Below are 15,906 nucleotides of genomic sequence, written 5' to 3'. Positions count from 1 at the left end.
ATCATCCAGTAATGAACCTTCATGCTTTTGGTTGTTGAAGTTGCGTGTGGACATGTGATAAAATAAACTTGTGTGTAATTGCAATATCATTTTGCAATATGGTTCCAAATTGGACAGCAACGGATTAGGTTAATTGTAACTTTTTCTTTAGCTTTGATTTTGTCTATTTATTCTATTAATTTCTTCAGAAACAGAGACTATTTGTTTATATAAATGTTGAGATTTCGGCGTTAACATAAGTTGGCGAGCATCATTAACTGCAGATAGTATCTGACTTCTAGATGTTATAAAATGAGGATTATTAAAATAAATAGGTACTCGCTTGGGCGGTATATATACTAAAAGTGGAACGATACAGCGATTAGCATGGCCCCTGTGCAAGGATGACACGCAAAATCGTGAAGCGTTCTACATTGTTGTGCACGCTCCCTTTTCAAACAATTGATCAATGAAAAATACCATAGACACCATCAGATTTACACAGACGGATCTAAAAACGGTGAATATACAGGAGCTGCATATACATCAAAATTGAATTGTTGACCATATATAAGTTTCTTAAATGCGTTCAAGACAGTCCAGATATGATCTCGGCGGTAATCATCACTGACTCTATGAGCTTTCTTGAGAACTTAAATCGGCACAGGCTCATCATCCACTGACAACGCACATTCGAGAATTAAACACTGCCGCTCGTAACAGCGGCAAGAATATTACCTACATATGGGTAAAGTCTCATATGGGAATCGAAAAGGGAAAGACCACTTTCGGAAGACTATTTGTAGCGGAGAAGGGATCTGAATAAATATCATACGCACTTTATAATAAACTGGATCAACTAAATTAGGACTTAATGAGCAATAACAAATTGTCTGAGGTAAAAGAGGAGTTTTACCAAGGTATCAAATTTTGTAACTTTAGTAGGCGTAAATTGGATATTTTTTTCAGACTCAGAATAGGCCATTTACGACCAGGCTGACTCACGAGTTTCTACTCAAAGGAGAAAGTCCGCCCATTTATGATAGATGTAGATCCCCGCTGAGCATCAAACACATCCTGGTTGAATACCAAGGGCACGCCCACCAAAGACGACTCTCTGGCCTGAAGGGATCAATGAAACAACTACTAGTCTACCTTGAACAACTGATGAACTATTTGGCTGCCATCGGAGTACTCCAAAATATATAATAGCTGTTAACTTATGTCTTTTAAACTGTTCACTCTATATTATTCTCATACTTATGTTAAATTAACTATAAGCTCTTTTAATTTTGTTCTTTATATTGTTTGTTCGGTAATATTAAAATGTATATAGTGCATAGGTCCTAAATAGTAGTTTAATAAATAAATCTAATTAAAAAAAAATAAAATAAAATCTGATCTATAAAAAATAGCAAAATAATGAAAAGATTTTACACACACTTACTTGTTCTTGTTGGTGTACTGTCTGGGTCCTGCCTGCCTGAAATAGAAGGCACATATTTCTCTATTTCAATATAATATATATTGACACTACATATAATAGAATCTATATATTATATCTTTAGTACTGAAGTGTCTCAATTTTGAAAAAAATTGTACTTACGTTTTACACCATTTACGTTGCAATTGGGAACTGCATCTTTGCTAAGCAGTTGTTTACCACATTTGGGTCTATAGTCTTCTGGCCTAAAATGCAAAGCGCAAACACTTCTATGTCTAGATAAATAGTGATGAGTTTATCTTGTTTACCGTTATAAGCCATTTCTGACTTAAAGGAGAACTTGTTGGAAAACAATGCATTCTGTTAGAACCTTCACATTCTGGAACAGAACACTTTTTTAATTTTCAAATCAATCATTTTTACTGGAACATAAAAAATTAAATGACAAAAATTGCCGATGAAAAAAAGCGTACCTCTTAAATAATATAAGAAGAAATACTTTAAGAATAAATACTTAAGTAGAGAATAGACACGTAGTAATTCTAATATTTCTATGAATTAGACTTTTGAATTAGAAATTTGATTGATTTGAGGCATGGAAAATAATTTTGCACACTAAACAACCAAGTGATGATAATTATCAAGACAGCATAATTATCAGACCCCATAAGGAAGAAGAACTTATTCACAATAGTTATATTAATTCATATAGTTTTGCAGCACTCAGGTAAATTTGAAATAAACTATCAGAATATAACAAACAATGTAACCATTACATGGTAATAGAGTGAGAGTGAGTGAGGTATGTCTGTAGTTGTGCAGATTATACTATAAAAAATACCCTGTGTAAGCATGTACCTTTGGTATGTATGGACGAGGAGATAATGGGCACTAATTCTCTTGTAGGTGATACAGCAAGTTCTCTAGAAGAGAATGCTGTGATTAAATCACAAGACAAGGAAAAAATTATAAGAATTTTAAACAAGAAAATGTACATAGGGAGTAACGGAATGACAAAATATTGAATTGATATTTGGCTCTTCTAGACAGGCATTTTGCCGACCTTTTCGTCGATATTAGAGTCATTGAAATAAGTGTACGGTATGCTTTATTGATGTCGAGGAAGTTGATCTGAAATGTTCAGCGGGATTGGAAAGGAATTGTTCATGATCAGATCCTTGAAGATGGCGAAAACATTAAGCCATTATAAGCTCGACAATTGATATATTTTGAGAAGTTTTGGTGCATTATCTACTATTATTATTTATAGAGATTATTGTTATTATTTATGAGATTTTATTAACTTATTTTTGATATAAAATTGAATGTAACACATTATTTTTTAAAATCACGTTAACCAATGGATGTACCTATTAAAACATATCTATATTTGAATGAAATATAAATCATGTAAAGTATTATATTAAGTGGTCATCAGTGGCGAGAAATTATCTTTAATATTTAATACATTATATATTCTAATCGCGGCTTGATGATTGATAGTTATCAAATAACTATTCAAAAGGTTTAGTTACAAAATAAATGTTCTAACGCATCTATAAATATTTGACAACCAACAATAGTGTTAATGTCTTTTGTGACAGTGAATCTATTGATGGCAGCAACAGTGACATTTGTTAAACAAATTTATATGATAAAAAAAACTCTTGTTTTTACTGTTTTCCTCGCAACTGTTCCTTTTCTCACCATATAAATATAATCAAAGTATTAGGTATAATGACAATCATGATAAATTCTCATTTGTAGACTTTATCTTTGAAATATATCGTATTATTCAAGGGAGATTCCATTTGTGACATATTTCTCTGATGTTTTATAAATTACAATAGTTGATTGATAGTTTTTGATTTCATGCAGTGTAATATTTGTTTAGAGTTACAATTATTTTTACTTGCTGTTAAAATGCCTCCGGATCTCTTGTTTATTTAACCTATATGAAGACAGCAAAATCCTGTTTGTTATCGAATGAGAATAATTTTATATTGCCTAGCGCCAAACGACTTTATCTTGTTTTGAATTGAGTGCTTATGCAATAATTAGGTAAATCATGTGTATGTGGCGCCTAACAACTTAACCTTGGATGAAATACTCAAGATGAATACACTAGCGTATATAATATACTAGCTGAACCGACAGACGTCTGAACTACGAATATTCAATTCGAACGGGAATAAATATTTAAAAAAATTATTTCAAAAAACCTTTTAATATTAGTAATTCAGAAAAAGTTAGTGAAAAACATGGATTTTCAAGATTAGTACCATAAACACTTTACCATCGATTGGCCTTTCGATTTATTTGTCGACATTGCAAATGCTATACGTTGCATAGAATCAAAACGTCTTGGCCTTTGTACTTCCCATTCAAAATTACTGCTTTGATGAATTTGTTAATTAATTCCTTCACCGACAAGTCGGTTAACATTACAAAGTCGTGGTATATGTTCTGCAGCATGATGATTATCGATCCGATTTTTAATTGCAGATTATAAAGTGGTATTCCGGACAATTCTAGCGAATTCAAAAATTCTTTTAGATATATGACGACATTATATCGGTTGGTTCTTTTAATTCATTTATTATGTTACTACTCTAGTTTCTATCTGAGCCTCTAATAATGTTTATTGTCATGTATTGTCACTGATCTTTTTCTATTAAATGTACCTCACTATACTACACTATACAAGATCGAATTGTTTAATTCTTTTGATTCTGTGTCTTATTCGTGTGTTATCAAAGACTTGTATTATTTCGATATTAACAAGTGAATGGAGGTATAAAATAACGGGCTTTAATATTACTTTTCGCGGATCATTTCCATAATTGAATTCCGTATGTCCAGATCGTTTTCAATAATTGCTTGAATAATAGCAATTTATTATGTACTGATAATTGTGAAAACTTGAAGCCGTTTGACCTGGTTGGGTGTAACAAACTTAAATAGACATTAGATCCGTAGAGGACTACGAATCGAATTAACATCTTGTAAACTAAGCTTTTGATGGAGGTGGGAAGTCTGCTAGAAGGGCAGATCGGAGAAGATAGTAGGTTTGCTATCCCCGAACATTTCTGGATTGCTTTCTGGATTTGGGAATGCCAACCGAACCGCCGGTCGAAGTGGAGACATAGGTACGTGACGTTATCCAGCCATGGAATTATTGCGGTGTCGATCTTAAGTTGCGAGACGCGTAATGCTTCTTATGGAAAATGATGACCTGGGTTTTCAGGGGGTTGATTTGCAACCTTCAGAATTTGAATCACTTGACCGCATGATTGAGCTGCTTCTGTAAACTTTCATGAATTTTAACTTCGAACCTGGCGGCCGTGAAGAAAGCAGTGTCGTCAGCGTAAAAAGCGACGTCAATATGCTCTTTTCTCTGAGATATGGTAGATCTGAAATAAGGAGGTTAAATAAAGCTGGGGGCCAGTGGGGAGCCTTGAGGTATGCCAGCATCGATTTGTTTTCGACTGGAAAGTGTTTTCCTGATTTTGACCTGGAAAGATCTGTCCGAGAGATAGGACTTAATGAGAGCGGTTAGGACTTCTGGGAGGCCTAACTGTAAATAAGTTCACGTACATCGTCAATGGAAAGTGTGTCTGGGTTTCTAATTATTACCCAGAATGCTCTCTCCTCCGGATGACAGAAGTAATGATAATTCGTTTCTTCGAGCAGTTTAGTGAGTTTCTGGCAACCGTTGCTTGTGGCGACGAATAAGAAAATTCTCTCCTTTTTGTTTCGGGCTATAATATCAATTGACTGTGCCTTGGTGATTCTAATGAGCTCCATGAACCTCTTCTTGTTATGGAATACTATAGGTGGAATTTTTTCTTTTGAGGGAGTTTGAGAAACAGTCGTCGAAATGATTGTTTCGAACGGATTGTTTTGCACTGGTTTGGTGGCAGATTTAGTAAACCAAGGCTGTACGTCAGCCTTGGCTTTCGATTGGATGGATTAAATAGCCGGCTTGGCTACCGGCTTGGAAAGCTGGTTTTCCTGAGGTTGACTGATGGGCCGTCTCTTCTTTTTTTACCACCAAGGTGAAACCGTCGTCTGGGTCTTCAGTTTGGTCTGACCGTTGTGCAGGTTTAACTGGGGTCTAAGTCTGGGTTTCTGTAACAGCGGGAGTATTTATTTCCATGGCATCCTTTTAATATTTCATGAAATCTGTAATTGTAGCGGTGAGAATTTTGATTTCTCCTTTAAGGTCGTCGGAAGCCTTTTAGCTCTTTTCCAGCTTTTCTGTCTGTTTGTTCAGGGCGTCTGTCTGTGATTTTCACTTCGGTTATCTGCTTTCGCAGGTCTTCATTCTGTTTTCTTAAATCTTCTATGATCAATTATCGGCTGTCTTCAGAAGATGGTCCATTCGAATTAGGAAAGCTGGGATAGTGGTCGGGAGATCAGGAGGCGTCGGCTCTGATGTACACGACGCCATTGCCTTGGTCTGCAAATGCGCCTTTTCTGCGCTTACATTCGCTTTTTTGAAGTAGGCACTGGTGGAAACGTGATAACGGATCGACAGTCTCAAACAAAGTATCGGATAATTCTCGGAAGCGCAGGTAGGTTCGGCGGAACGGACACGGCCGTTCTCTTCGAGAGTTAGCACGAAACTCAATCCAATTTGATGCGACAATATTGCGACGTATTGACGTCATAAATTTTAGTGGCGTGCATTATTTGTTTAGTTGGCTAGAGCCCAAATCAGTACAAATTTAACCTAGGAAACAAACATTCAGAAAAGTACCGAGAGTTAATCATTTTAGAAGCCAATTAAAGATATTATCAAAACTATTTTTGTTGCTAAGTTGTCATTTATGTATAATGTCATTTTATCTCAAGTGTATTTTGCGATTTTACAATATAATAAAAAATATATAAAATTATTTATTTTAAATTTCGTGTTGCAAATAGAATTTATAAACATTAAAGGAATAATTCATCGTAAAAAGTTAGTTTTGTGGAATGAAATTGTTAAATCTTGCACCACGAAAGGTATTATTCCCAAAACTGTCATTGTGAGCAAATTTCTTCGCCATCGCCATTTGCACTTGATATGGCTCTGACTTCTTTGTTTTTCAAAACCTCAAATTAATATTTCGACGTACCCATTTTCACCCTGATTAAGTTTTCAAGGATTCAATCAATCGATTCGTGCAGAAATATTATGGTGTTAGTCATATTGAATAACTTCAAGAGACTACATATATTAAGAATATTGAGACGCCGTAACAAAAGGTCGAATGCTTTGTCTGTTGCTAACATCTTTCTTGTAAATAAAGTTATACTGTTGGAGCGTGAGTTTTTAATTAATAAAAAAACAGATTCCACTTAAATCTAAAAATTATCTCATTAATATATCTATTTTAAATATATTGTTAAGCTTGACGCAAATATATGTGAAAAAGATTCTAATCTAATTTAACTAATACAATAGGTTTTGATAGCATATAATGTGTTAGGTGTAAAAAAAATATGGCGACCTTTAATATTGTAATCTAACAGTATATTTTATTAATATTATAGGTAAAAATTAAATAATAGTAATGTAATACTATATTAAATATGATGTGCAAACATGTTTATGGTCAATTTTCTCATCGAAAGAAATGGTGATTAATGAATGAAGAAATTAATTTTAATGTGGTGATTTTGTATTTTTAAAAATATCTGAACAACTATCACTAAATCAAATTAAAAAAATATAAATAAGTGCTTGCATGTATTTTGGTAAATAATATTTATAGGTAAAAAAATGCGAAATACACCGAACTCTGTACCAGCGTGGGTTTCTTTGGGCTGAACCTACTATTTAACGTGGGCCTCGAACCACGGTCCTTCAGGATACTGTAAACCCTAGGTAATTTAGCCTGGTGAAATATGGGCCATCGGGAATTTTGATAATAAGGAACCATTTTATTAATATTGGCTTTTTGTTATTTATGATCCTCCAATAGTGAACAGCAGTGAATATTTAGTGAGTTTAATTATAAGCCTATTTTCTTCTGTTGGCATTCGAATCTCTTAGGAATATATAGTGATTTCATGTCTACTAGTACAACTAAAACCACCAGGTTATGTTAAATATGAAAAATTATATTGTTTGATAACTGAAAAAGTAACAAAATTATTAAGGACTCATGTATACAAAAAAAAAACCAATGAGGCCTAACCTTAAATGCTATTAACTGTGTTATTTTTCTCTATAATATGTTAGTTACATTTTATAAATAATTAGTTGTTTAAAATATCAAAAACTTACACTGGTTCGCATTTTGCAAGATTTAGCCAAATTTTTTGGATTTTTCAAACACGAATTCTTAGGGACCCTTATTCCTTATACCCTATACACGCTTAAATATCTGATTATAACACAATATTATTATTATATTATTAATATAATGTATATGTGGGACTAAAACAACTATGTCAGGCACAACGCTAAATTAACGCTAAACCTCTCAAACGGTTTAGCGCTCATTTAAAATTAAACTATTTTAAATGTCAATTCTTTCAAATCCATCTTTTTTACAAATTTTTTTAAAAAACTTTTAATTTATTTCGTCTTCCCAGAATATTTTAAATTATGACCATAAAATAAATTGTGTATTTTATGGGATCATACAGATTATCCTGGCGTTGAATTTTTCGATTACATTTTTGAAGCTCGTTTTGTTAAGAAGATTTAAAAAATGGGCCCGTTCATCAGTTGGCTTTAAAAGCGATTAGTTCTTCCAACGTTGGAATTGTCCGTTGTCTGGTGTCTGATACTATTCCTGTATTTAACGACTCAATCTTTCAATAAAATTTTAAATAAAAAATTTTTAATGAAAGAAATGCTATGGAATTATTTCTAGCACTAAACCTCAACTATTTTTTCATGAAATAATACTTAATTTACCTGACCCTGATAAAAATTAAACGATATTGGTTAGTTAATTTTATTATCATAAAAGAGAAAAACGCTTAGTGGCATATGGCTAAAATAACTTCGAGTACTTATATTTCTTAAATAAATATATTTTTAAGTAGATTTTAGAAAAGTATTAGGTAATATTATATTCGTAAATTATACTGGCGGATTTTATTTAGCTAAAAACACGTCATTTAAATTTATGACGTAAAGGCCTCATCAATTTTGAGTTTCTGTTCAGTTCAGCTTTGACATATTACAAAATACTAATCTAAATGAACTAATGAAACAATAATAATGCCATTAAATATAATTTATTTTTACATTCAAGTGTATGTAATGCAAATGTTATTGAAGGACTTTAAGCTATAGTTATAGTTATATTTGCAATAGATTAGAGGTTATTGTTGTATTTCATTATGATTACATTGAACTCTCTTTTTTATTTGTTGTGTTTATTGCTTTCATTAGCGATTTTATTTACCTTTTACGTTTAGTTCTTGTTGCCTTCGCTGCAGTGTTCCTTTTCTAGCCATTTTAATATTATTGTGTTCCTGTTTAGTTTCTGTTGTTATTACCTGTATAAAACTTTTTAATAAAACTAGATTTAATTACTGCATTCTCTCTAATACATTTGCCATATTTACATAAGATTTAGTATTCCTTCTCTCATCATGCATTTGAGTATTTTAGTATCAGTGGAAATGTATATTCTCAACAATAGCACAAACATCTATTCACGCAGTTATTATATAGTTATCCTACATTGATTATATACTTACCTTTAGTTGTTTTCACTTCCATTACATTGTCTCAGTAATTGTCATCAGCGTTAGATCGTAATCTCGCATATGGAAAGTTTTCTTCAGTTACTGTTATTTTCTGAGTAGCTATTTAAGTCAATAATAAAATATTAATCTCCAATCGAACACTTGTTCATGATTCCACCATTTGTTAATTTTTTTTCCTTTAGTATATCTAATACTGTTCATCCAAGCCTAAGATGTTATTATATAAAATGTTTCTTTGTATTTATCCAGTCAGTTCTTGCTTGAATATCCTTGTATGTATTACAGGCCATTCCTAAATTACAGTATTTGTAGATGCGCTTGTTAGGATTTTTTTCACCAATGTACTATGGCATGCAATGTTCTTAACAATAACTGATGGTTCCTCCTAATTCTTTCAGAACTTATTATCAGACCTTAACAATTATTATTATGTTATGGTTCATTTCTCAAGAATAGTTGCACTTAGACTTGAACGAAAATACTAAATTAAACCTGTTAATTCTTGTTTCCAGCATGAAGAATAATACATAGAGAATTAATTTTTATATACCTATTATGACTAACAAAACCTAATAAAATATTATTCTAACATTTTCGCCTTTTTTCATTGACTGTTTTTATTACCATCAGTGACCCAATCTTCCATCTTGCAATATCCATTTCTCATCTAATTACATAAGACAATAAAATACACAAGAGCTGCATATCTCTAAGTTTTTGCGATGCTTTTCAGATTAGCAGTTTTCTCTGAAATAATTCTATTAATTTATTTGATAAATTTGATCTCTGATAGAACTAACATCAAAATGATCTTGATGCACTACTTGTCCCACTGTGTTCATCATATCTTGCTTCGTATGAGTACGGTTTGTGTTCGATGAATATAAGGTTATATTGGTTTTAATTTCTTTAGATATTTTACTCATAGTAATATTTAGTGCAGCTGCTACACGCTAAAATATTTCCAATAAAAGCGCAGGAATCTAGCATTTAACAATATCGGTACTTACCTTTCTAACGCATTTTACTGGCAAGGGGGGCCATTATAGAGAACGATTTGAAATGTAACAAAATAAACTAAGCATTAAAACGTTTGCCAGAATACATTAAAAATCATCGTGGTCCTGTAGATTGACTATACTGCGCTGGCATGCGTCTCACTAGTGTTAGCAATATTTGAATACTCTCAGTATTGCTTGGGACGTCATGAGTAGGGCTGTGTCTTATCCATAACCAAATGTCTGATATCGGCATAGTGTTAGTCTTTGAGGCGTAAAATATACTCTGTATTAGTTATTAAAACAAAGGGTAATGTTTGTAAATTTTATATTAAGCTATATATACCATACATATGTATATATATATATATATATATATATATATATATATATATATATATGACTTAAAAAAAACAGTAAGAACATGGCATTAATTTACGAAATATTCGAGAGTAAGTAAAAAGAAAAATACAGCATGACACTGAATTTTTATATTATATTCATTTACATATTTTAAAATTTAATATTAATTTTAAAATATAAATTAGAGGAAATAAAACAATAAACCTTAACTATACCATAAATTATTTACTAAATTACCACATATTTGAATATACAATACTACAAATGCATTATATATAAATAAAATTTTATAACAACTTTCTTGTAGATACAGCCCTTTATAATACTCACTCTAATTACTAATTAGTTACAATACAATAAAAATAGCAATAGAAAATTTCCAAATAAAGACAAGGTTAATATATTTCATGGAAAAAGGGCTTAATTAAAGGAAAAAAGGCCAAAATTAATGAAATCAAGGACTCAAGTACCTAACAACTGTATGATGTTAATATTTTGTGTTTTATTTTAGTATGGTATGAAATATTTTCCAGGCACTTCTGCAAAGCCTATAAACTGGACGATTAATTGAAATTACTTAAATATATAATTCCCTATTAACTTGTCAAAATTCAGTTGTCGAATATTATTCTGGGATTTATATTGGCTACTTGTATTTGCTTCAATATTCAGTCTTATAACATTCTTAACAACAAAAAACTTATATAGACTGACTTAAATAATTTTTTTGCCTGTAATCCTTCTTGACTTACCTCGTACCCTACCTAAAATTAATTCGTAAGTTAATAATCATATCGATAGTTTTATAGAGAATACTACCTTAATTATAACTCCTTATAGAGTAGTTTATAAGCTTATGGACTTATTGTTTTCTAAGAAATCCTTTAAGCAATTTTTTTTTTCTTTATCGTCCTGTGGCTTCCAACTTTCAAAGCCTTACAAATTCTTAAAATATAGATTAGATTGTTTAACATCTATATTATGGATTCGACAAAGATGCTGCCAAAATTCAGTATGTATACAAAAGGATACTAAAATCATTAAATTGATACAGAGAAGGCAGATGATCCTCTTGTTATCGGCTTTAGTTGTGCAGGAAGCTCATGGTGAAATCTTTCTTTCTCTTGCTACTAAGTATGTCATATTACAAACTTGAAATATTAATTTAATTTCACTGCAAAATTTAAGTTATTTAATTAATTTATCCTATATGTAACAACTGAAACTATACCTACCTTTGACTCTCCATATTTATAATCCTGTTAAAACGGTGAAATGTTAAGGCCTTGTTTTTAAGTGAAAAGGAACATCACAATATAACTTTTAAAATGCTATATAAAACGTTTTAATATCGCCATTTGTCTTTTGAGAAACGCTTGGCTTGCAATATCATGCAGTGTTGCCAAATCTAAGGGCAAGACTATATATATTGTATTAAATACTAAAAAACGTATCTGTTCTATTCTTTTTCAAAACAAAATATAAAAGTTAATGTTGGAAAGTCTTGTTAAATATATTATTTTTCTAAAATTAAATAAATCCATAAAGCAAATAACCTAGCTATATATTTGGCAACATCGACATTTAGAATTTCGGGTTGCGACGAGTAGATTGCGTCGACGAATATACGAATAGTTCCGAAAGTAGCCGAATCTCCGGACCACGATGATGATCACGATGATTTCAATGTATACTACGATTGCCAGTTATTAACCTGTAGTTATCACCAATGTTTTGAAGAATTTTTCAGACATGTGACAATCAGACGACTGTTCTAAGCTGATACACATGCTACACGTTCAAAGGTACCAGACAGCGTAGTATAGCTTTTTAACAAGAATAAAATAAAAAGGAATATATTACCTGATTTTAAAACGAATTTACAAATTGGCATTGGCAATACATTACACACCATGATGACTTGAGTTCATCGTTATTTTGAATATACTATATTATTTGTTACTGACCACAAAATGGAGTCCCTGGAACTAACATTTCAAAAATAGCCTCATTTCCTCTAAGGAATCTTACCTTGAATTTTAAATAAAAAGTCAAAACTGTTATATACTTTTAAATTTAAACAAAATTTGCCCTTTCGAAAATATTTTCAATACTTGGTTCATACATAGCTTTAATATTAATGGGTTTATATGACTTTCCGACAACAATGATCTTGAAACAAAACGTGCCAGTATTTGTTATTGTTTATTGATAAGTTATTATTGATAAGTTTAGAAGTTCACATGAGAAAAATTTCATCAAATATTTTTAACTAACTAAATTTTAGTTATTTTGAAATCAGAACTCTAATTTATTTTTAATTTAGTAACATTTGTTCTATCTGTGTAGGATATTGCTACACCTGAGCATATGTAAAATTAAGAATGCGAGACTTTATACATAATAGGATATGTTCATCAATACTTAAATACCACCATTGCAAAAATTATAAAATAGATGACATAGGCGATTAAAAAATCAGCACAATATGAGATTTTTAATTCTCAAATGCTTAATGGTGTTTCTACAAAAATGCATATAAAACAAGTAGTCATACATTTCTGTTATTTATCTTATGCAATTAACCATTACAAGACCATTAAATTCATTTATCAGTCTTGTTTAGACTACATATAATAATATTGTAACATAAAGAGTAATAAATAGCTAATTATATAAACAGCTATATTAAGTACTGTTAATTTAAATCCGTTTCTACGGAGCAGACATTATGTGCATTTCTTTGAAGAACTATATTTAGATTATGTTAGTTAATTAGATTATATAGTTATGTTATAAAGCTGTGTGAAAGTTTAATATAATGAATAGAAAAATTCTATAAAATTACCATAACCATAAAATTACTAACATTTATATTTAATCACGTGGTCCCTTACTGGCCTATAAGTTTGTTACTTCTAATTTCAACATTTTTCGAGACAATATAAAGATAAATTAAACATAATTTAAAGCAGAAATATTTGTACAGAACATCAATATATAATTGCTGACATAAATGCTAAAAGATATTGCTCCTTCGTGTGTTTTGCTAGTGAATTCTTACCTTATAGAAAGATATTTTACTATAAAACAAAATGATGAACAGAATAGACTATTTCCAATATGTTAGATGTAGTATTGTACCTTTTGTATATTGTTGATTATCGGTATACAAAAATTACTACTGTGACAACATATGGAGATTACAAGATCTGACGAACCGGTTCTTAATAAAATATAATCGTGACTGAAAAATTGAAATGTTGATGTCAATGAAACAAAATCTACCCATATAAATTTTATCTTGCACAGAAGAACATTGCATTTAATAATTTCCAACTCTCGCAGAGAAAGGATATTACATATCTTGGGTTGTATCTAGATTGGAGTCTAACTTAGAAGAATACCAGTATATTCTTGCTAGGCAAAAACAACGTTTCCAAAACGAAGCGTTGTGTGCTATATTTGATGCTCCATATTAAGTTTCTAATAAAGTGTTTCAGCGTCATATCTCTCTATAAAACGTAACGAATATAATTCAAAGCACTAGTATTAAGTACTTCGAAAGAGTGCACGAGTGCACTGCGATGGATTTGCCATCAGCTAAATGTGAGTGATGATAATGGAATGCGTAGACTAAAACCTTTAAAATCATCCGCTTTGATTAATGAACATATATAGACTTTAGAGCAAGATTTAGAATATTTTATTCAGGGGATTACTTTGAACGCGATCTTCTATAGAAATATTTATTGTCTATTCCACAAAATATTTGCTTTTCCTATTTAGTTGACGTAGAAATGCCTCTGAAAGTAAACCTAATATTGTTAAAACTTTACGTTGAATATAAATCAATAATAAAAACGCGTGAGTACTGTTTTCGACGTTTAAAAATTATTTCGACACAGTTCATAAATAATCGAAAATAACAAATTGAAAACATTAGTTAAGCAACATTGTGAACAAATCTAATATGATTTAAAACAGTTATTACGAATTAAATAATAGTTGTTAATAATAAAATATTAATGCTCATGATCTAAACCATAGAAGTTGAGTGTTATCTGATTTACGCTTTCAATTTAATGCTTAAAATGAAAAGCCATTTGTTTCTTGAATTTTATGACTAATATATTCTGTCTATTCCTGTATAACAATAAAATACTTTTTGAAGTAGTGAATTTAGGATGAAAAAATCTATTCTTTTCAAATTAATTAATCTAAACTATGCTTTAGCCTAGAATTACGGTCTTCATTGAGTTATGTTCAGTGAGCATTTTCATGGCATATTTGATATTTTGGAAATTTAAAGTCATGACATGTCGCTATGGATATGTTGCGAGGTAATAATTTTTTGTTTGTGAACGTAAATGATCAATTTTGTCCGAAAGTCAGAAAAATATAACAGTAAGCTCATATAAAAATAACAAAGCCAGTAAGATATTAATATGGAAGAAAGCAATTACGAAAGGAGAAATGATTTTTTTTTGTTTTACTTGTTGCACTCCTATATTGTTATTGTTATCGATTACCACTATTTTGGTCTTCCCTATATTTGAGCTATTAGCAAACTCTTTCCGTCACTTCATAGGTGGCGCTTGGGGAGAATGTTTACTTTTTAACCAATAATCGACTTTCTAATACCTAATCAAGTTGTTTCAAGATTGGATCACGAATGTCTCTTAAAATGCATTTTCTACACTCATATCTTGATTATTTGGCACAAAACTTAGAAGACCAGCAGAAGGCACGAGGAACGATTACTATTGTGACCCTAATGCGCGAAACAGGTCCCAATACTCACTTCAACCTGTTAATTTCTGATTTCTGCTTTCTAATTTAATAATTGGCCGTTAATAGTCAAAAATTGTAAAACAACGTATTTGTTGAATTTTTATTAAATAGATGAATTACGAAAATTAGAACCAATTTTTAAAAAGAATCTGCTGATTAGGTTTAGCCTACAAATTTACATTATAAACGGCTTTTATTTGTTCAGGTCTAAAACCGTGTATTCTTGTATTGGAACATCTAAAAATGAATAACTTCATACCTAATATTATTTTAGAAAGAAACATGTGTACATATGCGTATCTAAAGAGTGTCCAAGTCTCAGAGGTATATAGATGGATTGTGGTAGATGCCACTTTCTGCTTCTATATTACTGTTCTGAATGCATTTCAATTGGACTGGACCCCGTTGAGATCTACAAAAGCAAACGATCATTCAGTTAGAAATACTTTGATACATATGGCTCTGCAATTGGAAACTATGTAATGAAGAATACTAGAATCCTCAACATCTGTATCAGCGAACATCAGGTCAGTCAAGGAGATTGTAGCATCATATAGAAAACTATGTTGGAAAGTAATGGAGAGAAATCTTAGCCACCGACTTGGATTT

General features: G+C 31.0%; 1 long non-coding RNA gene and 1 other non-coding gene across 2 annotated transcripts; one reads left to right on the top strand and one right to left on the bottom strand.

The window, feature by feature from the left end:
* Window positions 1-314: 314 nt before the first annotated feature.
* On the top strand, window positions 315-418 carry LOC143194515 (U6 spliceosomal RNA). The gene has a single exon (XR_013005355.1). It is a non-coding gene; the product is annotated as a U6 spliceosomal RNA (small nuclear RNA).
* A 10,319-nt stretch (window positions 419-10,737) lies between these two features.
* Window positions 10,738-11,973, bottom strand: LOC143192970 (uncharacterized). Its single transcript, XR_013004914.1, has 3 exons — window positions 11,739-11,973; window positions 11,323-11,677; window positions 10,738-11,267 (listed from the first exon to the last, which is right to left on the bottom strand). It is a non-coding gene; the product is annotated as an uncharacterized LOC143192970 (long non-coding RNA).
* Window positions 11,974-15,906: the final 3,933 nt, after the last annotated feature.

The sequence above is a fragment of the Rhynchophorus ferrugineus genome, unplaced genomic scaffold (genome assembly GCF_030347505.1).
Source record: "Rhynchophorus ferrugineus isolate W39M unplaced genomic scaffold, kcgeb_rfMv2 rfM3, whole genome shotgun sequence".
Taxonomy (NCBI): domain Eukaryota; kingdom Metazoa; phylum Arthropoda; class Insecta; order Coleoptera; family Curculionidae; genus Rhynchophorus; species Rhynchophorus ferrugineus.
The sequence above is the reverse complement of the archived record's forward strand: the minus strand, read 5'-3'. Positions and strand labels throughout refer to the sequence as shown.